Here is an 8,688-nt window from a genome sequence, read left to right as displayed (position 1 = left end):
GTTTCACATATGGCACATTTGAGAAAGTAAAACTGAATCCTTACTGTCCAAAATGCACTACCCTGAGCACTAGCTTCCCCTCCTCATTGGCCCATTTCTACCAAAACCCAAGAATTATTAAACATGAAAGGAAATCCAGAGTTAATCCAAGAACTCTGCACAGCCCCACTCTGGCTGTGCTCCAAGGCGGCCAGTTTCTGAAGCCTAAACCACCCATCATGAGCCAATGGGCACTTTGTCCCCCAGAGCAGTAGCTGGTGCCACATGGAAGGTATTCTGCCTAAATTAACTCTCCCCTTAAAACCTGAGCAAACATTTTCAGCTTGAGACTTAATATCCCTGGACATGCCTGCTGTCTCCCAGGTGAATCCCCAGATAAACAAGGTCAGCTCAACCCTAATTTGGCTGTAAAAAGCTGTCAGTCAGCCCAGGAGGTCTGGTTACAAGGTCAAACAAGTTCTGAGGGTTGCTGGGGCCAAACCTGGCCTGTCATTCATTTTAAGTGCAGGAAGGTTTGTTTTCTCATCACAATGTCAGGTATCCCAAATTCAGGATTAGTTGTCAGCCACCACAACATTGTCTTTAAAAAAAGTAAAAAATAAACATGTGCATGCACACATCCCTGGCTCTAAATAATTCCACGTGCTGCTTAGCCTGCTTGCAGCTGGCAGATGAAAAGCAGCCTGTCCTTCAAGAAAGAAAGAAAAGGGGTATTTTCCCACATTATGTGACAGTTCCCAGCACAAAAGAACCCACCAGAGCACATAGTAGCTTCCTTCAGTCAAAACACAGTTTTCAATCATGATATCCCTACCAGAATAATCCACTGCTGAAAAGCCATTTTGTCCAGCAGGAAGGTAACAAGGCAGGGCACCCTTCACCAGGGCACCCTTCACCTCAAGGTTGTGAGCAGGATTTTGTAGCACAGGATGAATCCTTGGTGCTATGAATGAAACAGGGCATCCTTTCCAATTCCATGAGCCCTGCATGTTGCTACCGCTACACATCAGCCAGCTGGCAGATGCAGGAAGGATTGGCAGGATTACATGGGCCAAAGGAACCAAAGCCAACATGAAAGGCTCCAAAGTCCAGCAGAACTGCACTGGAGACCCACTTTTAACAGAAGAGCCAAGAGGATAGGACAGGATGGTCCCACTCTGCTACTTAACCAGAGAAACGGTTTGCCTCTCTCCCCAAAGCAGCTCTGACAACTAGAAGCTCTAGGAAGTGGGAATGAAGCTGATGACCCAAGGGCACCCAGGCAGCCTTTGCTCTGCTCTGGCAGTACCAGTGACACATCAGATAGTACAGTGAGCAAATCTTTGGGTAGTCACTGGATGCGAGTAATACTAATTACATTCTTCTCTTTATGACATTGTTAACCACAACACTATTTAAGGCAGCAGCAGTCTCTTTGGGTTGGATAGTGCAGAAATAAATGCACAAGGAGAGAGGTGGAAATGGGACTCAGGGCAGTTCATCCTTTTCCAAAAAAAAAAAAAAAATCAGTCAAGATCCACAATTACAATTCACTTGAGTTTGTCTCCCACTAGCTCCTGTGTTAGCTGGTTCATACTTGAAGCATAAATCAGTTACTTTTTTGGGGAGGTAGGGAGTAGCAACATTGGTCTTAAATCTCTCTCCCCTTCTCTTGGTGCTCAGCCTTTCCAAGGCATTTTTGGGCAACTTGTATAAACCCTTTGATTAACAAGGCTGGGGAAGGCAAGTGCTTTAAGCATCTGCTGTACGTTCTGTCTCTTCCTCAGTCATCCTAAAAACCTGTCGCTAGGCATAAAAATTGGACCTGTGCTTCCATGTTTGCCTGGAAAGCATCTAGACTGCTTTCAGGCCTGACCTGTGGCACAAAGATCTAGGTCATTGCAGCTTCCAAAGTCTTCTCTTCCTGCAGACCACACAGAGACCATGGAGAGTTAGATTAGAAACAATTTCAGAAATAAAGTTACAAATAGATGAGCAGGAATCAGCCAGAGCAATCCATACAAGAAATGGCACAACATGTGCCAGGGAGGTTGTGCAGCTAAAAGGGAGGTTTTAAGTCTTTCTGTCGATAGAAAAGGATGGGGAACAAAAAGTCATTGCAGCCCCTCAAAAAGAAGAAAGATAAATAAGTTTCCCAGAGGAGGAATTATTAGGCTATACGCAAAAAAAAAAAGAGATAAGCCTGAAGAAACTTGTGCCAGAAATGCCTAAGGTGAAGCAGGCTGATGACAGATGGCTGCAACCTTCCACTGCAGCAAGGCTGTAGCAAAGAGCTCAAGGGCTGTTCTCACCCAAACATCCAGAGTTCTCACTCACCAGGGAGACATTGGGGGTTGTCACAGTCCTCTACCCTGTGTCATCCTTGCCTTGCTCCCATCACCTACGGAGAATATCAAAGCAGGTGAGCTTGGTGCACAAGTGCAGAGATCTCTGCCAACCTCCTGCCCTGCCAGAAGGACATGGCATGAAGCAGCCTTGCTGGTACCATGAATCCCACACTGCTCCCTAGCCAAGGTGTCCAAAGAAAAGGCAACCACCTTCTCTCCAGGGCACACAGCTTTGTTATGGAAGGCTGCCAGAAGAGCCTCTTCACACACAAGGCATCTCAGACTTTGTTAGAAAGTGGCCATTTCAGATGCAATGACCACACAACTAAGAGCCTGGGTCATTGGATTCATTTACGGAAAGAGATCATCCAAAAGCAGGGGAATATTCACATGCTCATTCTCATTTAAAGAGAGAAACTTCATTTCAGGTCTCATTCCAAGACCTGCCTTACAAGGTAAGTTGCCACTCCAGCTGCCCACAGCTCCATGCTAGAGTTCACTGCTGCCCCCCACCAAGGGAGTTTTGTTCCTATCTGCTTTAACTTGCACTATTTTGGTTATCCAGCTAAACGTGCAGCCTTACAAAAGGATTACAGCTGCGCAGTATAGATGGTCAATTGTGGCACAGCTGGAAGAGTAATGAGGCTGGGAATACTTTTGTTTTGGTCCAAGGCAAGAAATCATCTATATACCTAAGTCAAGATGACACCACCTGCAGTCCAGTCAGGAGCAAACTTTCCATGTGATATCTCATGATAAAAAAAAAGAATGAAATAAATAGGAAAAAAAGCTACAGAATGCCAAGTGCAACAACTCGTTGCATGCAGAGCTCCATCTTTTCCCTAGAAAACTTTCTCCTCCATCCTGTCCCTCACAGGAACATCCCACAGCCAGTTAAAAACATCCCAAACTGTTTTTCTTGCTGTTGAGTTCTCAAGTTGGTCACCTCAAGAAAAAAAGATTGTACTTGATCCTTGACTTTTTTTTTTCAAATTTTACTTTGTTTCAGTATCTCTAACATTGTGTATTTCAAAAGATGAATCATTCTCTAAAACTCTGCTTTTCAATAGCTGAATCATTCATCTTTTTCCTATCTGTCCAGGACTTCATCTGGACACAACATTTATCTTCCTGGTCTCAAAGCCAAGGAGCAATCAGACATTTCTTTTGCTCCCACAAGACTTTCACAGCATTTTCTGGCACTTCCCTAATGAGGCTGTGAATGTGTTCAGGCACTGAGCTTTTCTCACTTTGCAGCTCTGCATGAAACACCTGATACTCAATTTCTTCCCAAAATAAATGCTTCAAAAAGAAAAAAAAGGGGAAAAATAAAACAAGCTGAATTGGTTACATGCTTGCCTCCACGTCCATGGATTTGGCAGCAGTAAGCTGTCACATGCTCTTTGTCCCTGGACATCCTCACTCATTCCTCCAGCAACTTAGAGGTAGACAGAGTTTCATCATCACCTGCGCATTTCAGCTGGAACAAAACTCACACTCTGGCAAAGGCAACAGAGCTGGTCCTCATCTACTAATATCAGAGAAGTTTGGACAAAGCTTGGCTCCTTCTACACACTCCCAGCCTTCAGGAGATGTCTCCATCCCAGAGTGCAGCACGATAGATGTGTTTGCCACCAGCAGCAAACACAGCACATGGCGCAACACAAACACGCTCACAGTTTAGAGAGGACGTCCCCCACCTCTCCTCCTGCCTCCGCCTGCTTAAGTTCAGAGATGGACAACAACTATTAAACACAGACGTAAATGTTAGTAGATTGATTCTAATAGGAAACAAAAATGTTTTGAGCAAAGCTAATTGCCGGGAAATAAGGTCGTTCCAAGATTTCAGTGGGGGCTTATAAATCTCTTGGTTCCTGCCTTCTTCCAGCATTGAAGTTTTACAGATGCGGATTGCAGATGCTTGTTTCCACTTTTCATTTAAAAGGGCATAAATACTTGCAGTAAGTTGAAGGGTGAATTTTCTTAAATTTTAATTTTCTTAAACACTTAAATCTTGTTTTATAACAAGAAAATCTGTATGGTGACTCCTAGAAATCCCACAACTGTACAAAAATCCAATCTGCTAGCAAGTGATAAACACACTTTCAGTTGGTTGCACTGACCACCAAAATGCTTCTTTGAGCCCTTCTTTCTCTCATCCTTTTCTCCCACTAGATCTTCACAGCACATGAAGGCTCCTGGCAAAATCCAGAACCAGCCTCATCATCCCTGCATTAGGCAGGCAGGGAGAAACCACAAAGCGAGCATCTCTCTGCAAGATCTATACAGAAACCCAGATTCAGCCTCTGGAGAGGGCAGGAAGACGACAAGGCAAGACTATTTAGTACAAGGGGAAGGCCAGGGTCTATGATATCCAGCTATCCAAACCCAAGCCAGGCACCAGGGAAACAAGAACCTGGACTAGAGTAGACCTCAGTTGTCCATGTCCACTACTACCACCCCAAAAGCAAGGCTGACTTAAATCCCAGGGAGGACATGTACACAGAAGCACACCGATTTACTTGGCTTTAACTTAACAAGCTAGTTTGTCATTCATGGCAGCCACTGTCACACTCCGTTGTATGGTAATGACCTTTTTCCCAACTTTCTTCTAACTTTCTTACTTTTAGCTGCTTAACATTGCCCAAAGGTGGTCTACAACCACCACGTAACTCATCAGTACCTCACCCAAGGTGCCACGGTGACTCCAAACACACCATAACACACAAACGATCCAGGACTTCTCACAAGGGAAGTCTGGACTGCCTTATTTTGCAGATCTGCAGTAGCTCTTTTCCTGCTGAGATGCCTGGAGCCAGCTCTGTCTGAAGACCATAGGTCTGTTCCAGATTTGTCCTCATTTCCTCAAGGGTCACTGCTGAGCTGTCTCTCATCCTCCTCTTGGCACCCTCTTATACTTTGAACAGCAATAAAACTCCTCAAACAAGGACAGCACCCCCTGTACCTCCTTCACAGGTGCAGAGGAGCTGTACCACTCCTCCAACCACAGCGTGGTTTTGCCGGGGACTTTAATTTCCACCAGATCTACATAGCATCCCCTCAAAAATATATATAAAAGCATTTACGTGTGTATATATAAATATTTATGTATAAACAAAGCAGGAATAATGAGATGGAACCAGACAGCTGATAGCCAATAACTCCATCTTTTATTTGGGCAGAGACATGCATCCCTCAGAAATCTGGTGGCCACTGCATATGAAGATGCACAGCTGGGTTAGATCTCCTAATCTGCATACATTGGGGACTACTTTGCAGGACTCACAGGTGGAGACAATTTCAGGCAGTTGGGCCCAAGACCAACACCACACATTTGGAGAAGACCACAGGGAGCCAAGTTCCACTTCTGGCATCCCCAAGCAGCACTGCAAGCAATCCTCAGGAAACACAAGAGCTGAGCAGGCCTCTCAGCCACATGCCACCACCTTTGGCTGGTGGCCCTTGGCCACAGGAGCCTCACAGCTGCCAGGTGCACACACCAAGATGCCCATTTCAGTAAAACTCATCAGACCAGCTATAAATACGAGCCCTGACTTCGCATTCCCCAGCAGCTCACCGCCTTCTTCCACCAGATGTGCCAAGACAAGCTGATGTGAAGCTCCCTAATCTGCACTTTGTTGCTCTCCTGGGGCCATTGAAAGCCCAGATTAGATTTTACAACTGCCTCAAATGCACACACAACCAAGATAAACTAGGACCACAAGCAACTGCAGAATGATTTAGGAGGCTGGGCCCTTGAAGTTGCCAGTTATTTGTCTAGCAAATTTATCAGTTATCATCTGGCTGATGATTCAGACAAACAGCTTTACTGGCCAAGCATTAGGAGAAACATGTGGAACTAATCAGGCTGCATTAAAAAAAGATCAAATTAACATAAAATAAATTAAACTACACACACAAAACCAAACCTGATTTTTCTTTCCAAATGGACACCATATTTAAGATGCTTGATTTGTTTATATATTAATTTTTGCCTTTAAAGCATCTTGCAGAAATTACTTTCTGTATTAACAACAATCAATCTGTTTGCAATGAAAGGTGATAAGTGTTTACTCAGGCTCACTATTTATGATATTGCAATTTAAAAACAAGAATGTCATAGAAATACTAATAAACCAACTCCTTTTTTTTTGCTATTACCCTAAAATACAGCAATTAGTGTACAAATACATATTGATGAACACATTTTCCTTTAGCAGGTGTTGCAAGTTTGGGGCCCATTAAAGAGGAAAGGCAAGATGGTTTATTAAAGGAACATGTTTGTTACCTAGCAGATCTGGAATCCCTCTTATGCCACAGAACACCTTGATATGCTCCAAAAAAGTCACTTCAACTTATCAGATCCACACTTCCCACCATACTGAAGTTTCATGCTTAACCTTGTGATATTTGGGACATGTTTACCTACTTCAGTCCAAGCAGTTCCACGGTTATGTCTTCCATCAGAGAGCAACAAGGGACCAATTGCCACCGGTGGCACCATCATCCAACCTGCAGCAATATGATACAGAGGGGTGACCTCGGCCAACAGCTCCTCACACCCATGGGACAAGGGGGACCCACGGACATCCCAGGTGCCCATCACTCCTGTTGAGAGAAACAACAGGCAAAAACAACAGCCCCCATTTCAGTGCAGCCTTTCCTCCCACAGCCCCAAAGGGCACTGGCAACCTGTCCTTCCCCCTTGCTTCAGCTGCCAGTCACAGTTAGGCGGACACCTTATTTTAAGCATATATCCCATTTGCCTCCATGCACATGCTGCACACAATCCCATCCTCAAATACACAGGTACCTACAGCCAGGATCACAAATTTCCCAGGGAATGGAGGCATCTTTTCCCATGCAGGAGCAGCACGGACAGCAGGGCAGGCAGCCACCAGGTCCCCACACACAGAGAGCTTGCCACCGGATTGCTAAACAGCACCACATCCCTCAGCACAGGAGATTTAAACCGGTCTGCAGCAGGTGTTTGCATTTAACTTGCCATTTCTTTTTTGCCTCTGTCCTTTTTTTCCTCCTAATTTTAAACAGCTGCAATACGGGGGCCACAAGTGAAGCTCTCCCAAATATCATACAGCACTTAGGACTAGAAATTAATCCTGAAAACACTTGCAAAACTGGATGCAGAAAGAGCTGTGGGATTTTTTTCTTTAAATTAAGCTCTTAAAAAAAAAAGAAATAGAAAGAGATGACACAGAAAATTTAGCCTAATAAAAATGAAAATTAAAACAAAAAAATCCCTTCCTACTTCTCCTTGCTATTGGAGAAGCAAACAAGCTACAAAAAAAGAAAAAAGCTCCAAAAGCTTTTTTTAACCCAATTTCATGCTCTCTTAGTGCCTGGCAGAAGGCTTTCCAGTCAGACAGGCTTCGTGGCACCCAAGTCCCCTTGGGTTACACTGAGCTCTTGAGTGACTTTGCAGAGTTTAGGCAGTTATGCCAGAGCAAATGGACCAAGAGGCAGCACAATGAGGCCCTGCAGCCCAGCAAGACCTCTGTGCTGGGGAGACCCAGAGTTTGGAGCCTAGGATTCTGCTCTGCCTCCAGCAATACTAGAAAAAAAAGCCTTGCAAAACATAAGGAAGTAACTCAGCTATGTATACTTGTCATAGATTAATTTAAAAATCACTTGCAACAAGTTTCATTCACATGAAGTTGTAATAGTCACACTCTAAGTGTGACTTATTACTGAGTTCAGAAGCAGTAGTAGTAGCTTTGCCCCAGGATTTCCCCAAGCAAACGAACAGTAACAACTAAAACAAGAGACAAGTCCTCACCTCTAGTCCTTAGATACCAAAGATTCAGAACAGCATCTCCCTCTTCCAGAGGAACATCCTGGCCTCCCATTGCATTTTATGACCTGAGGAGCCAATACGAGGCCAGTGGGGAAACACAGAAACACCTGGGAGGTGCTCTCTACCTGCTGGAACCAATTACGCCAATTAGTAGCTCATTAGTGTGACCTTGCTTTTGGCCATGCATGGGGCCACCTGCAAGTTTTCATCATACCCCTTTTCTCTTCTCTGCCCTTCAGCACCTCCCATGTAACACCCTCATGTAACCTGTATGGCAATCTCCACTTGCAGCAGCACTGACCTCTCTGCTCTCCTGCGAGCCCTTTTGGCCCCATGGACTGTCAAAGTTTCATCAACACCTTAGGAGATAGAGTGGGCAGATGGAGAGACAGCCCGGGGGACCCACCAACAAAAGGGGCTTCCACACTGGCCCTCTTGCTTCTCTACCTTCATCCTTTTCTTCTCCCCAGATCTAGTTTTGTAATGGGACTATGCAGCATGATATTAAGGCAGTGATTAATTAATTGCTCATGATGGAGGAAGGAC

At 44.7% G+C, this 8,688-nt stretch overlaps 1 long non-coding RNA gene across 2 annotated transcripts in view; it reads right to left on the bottom strand.

Moving 5' to 3' along the window:
- The window catches only part of LOC112942973, a 14,152-nt gene extending 5,983 nt beyond the window's left edge, over positions 1-8,169 (bottom strand). The window contains exons 1-3 of one of the 2 annotated variants that reach the window (XR_003248507.1): positions 8,125-8,169; positions 6,757-6,839; positions 2,317-2,380 (exon numbers count right to left, since the gene is read on the bottom strand). This is a non-coding gene — a long non-coding RNA (uncharacterized LOC112942973). The remainder of the gene's footprint in view (positions 1-2,316; positions 2,381-6,756; positions 6,840-8,124) is intronic. The other variant, XR_003248512.1, reaches the window with a different exon arrangement.
- Positions 8,170-8,688: the final 519 nt, after the last annotated feature.

This window comes from Nothoprocta perdicaria, unplaced genomic scaffold, assembly GCF_003342845.1.
Source record: "Nothoprocta perdicaria isolate Ctin4 unplaced genomic scaffold, notPer1 scaffold_0, whole genome shotgun sequence".
NCBI lineage: Eukaryota > Metazoa > Chordata > Aves > Tinamiformes > Tinamidae > Nothoprocta > Nothoprocta perdicaria.
Note: the sequence above shows the minus strand (reverse complement) of the source record. Positions and strands in the feature narration are given on the sequence as shown.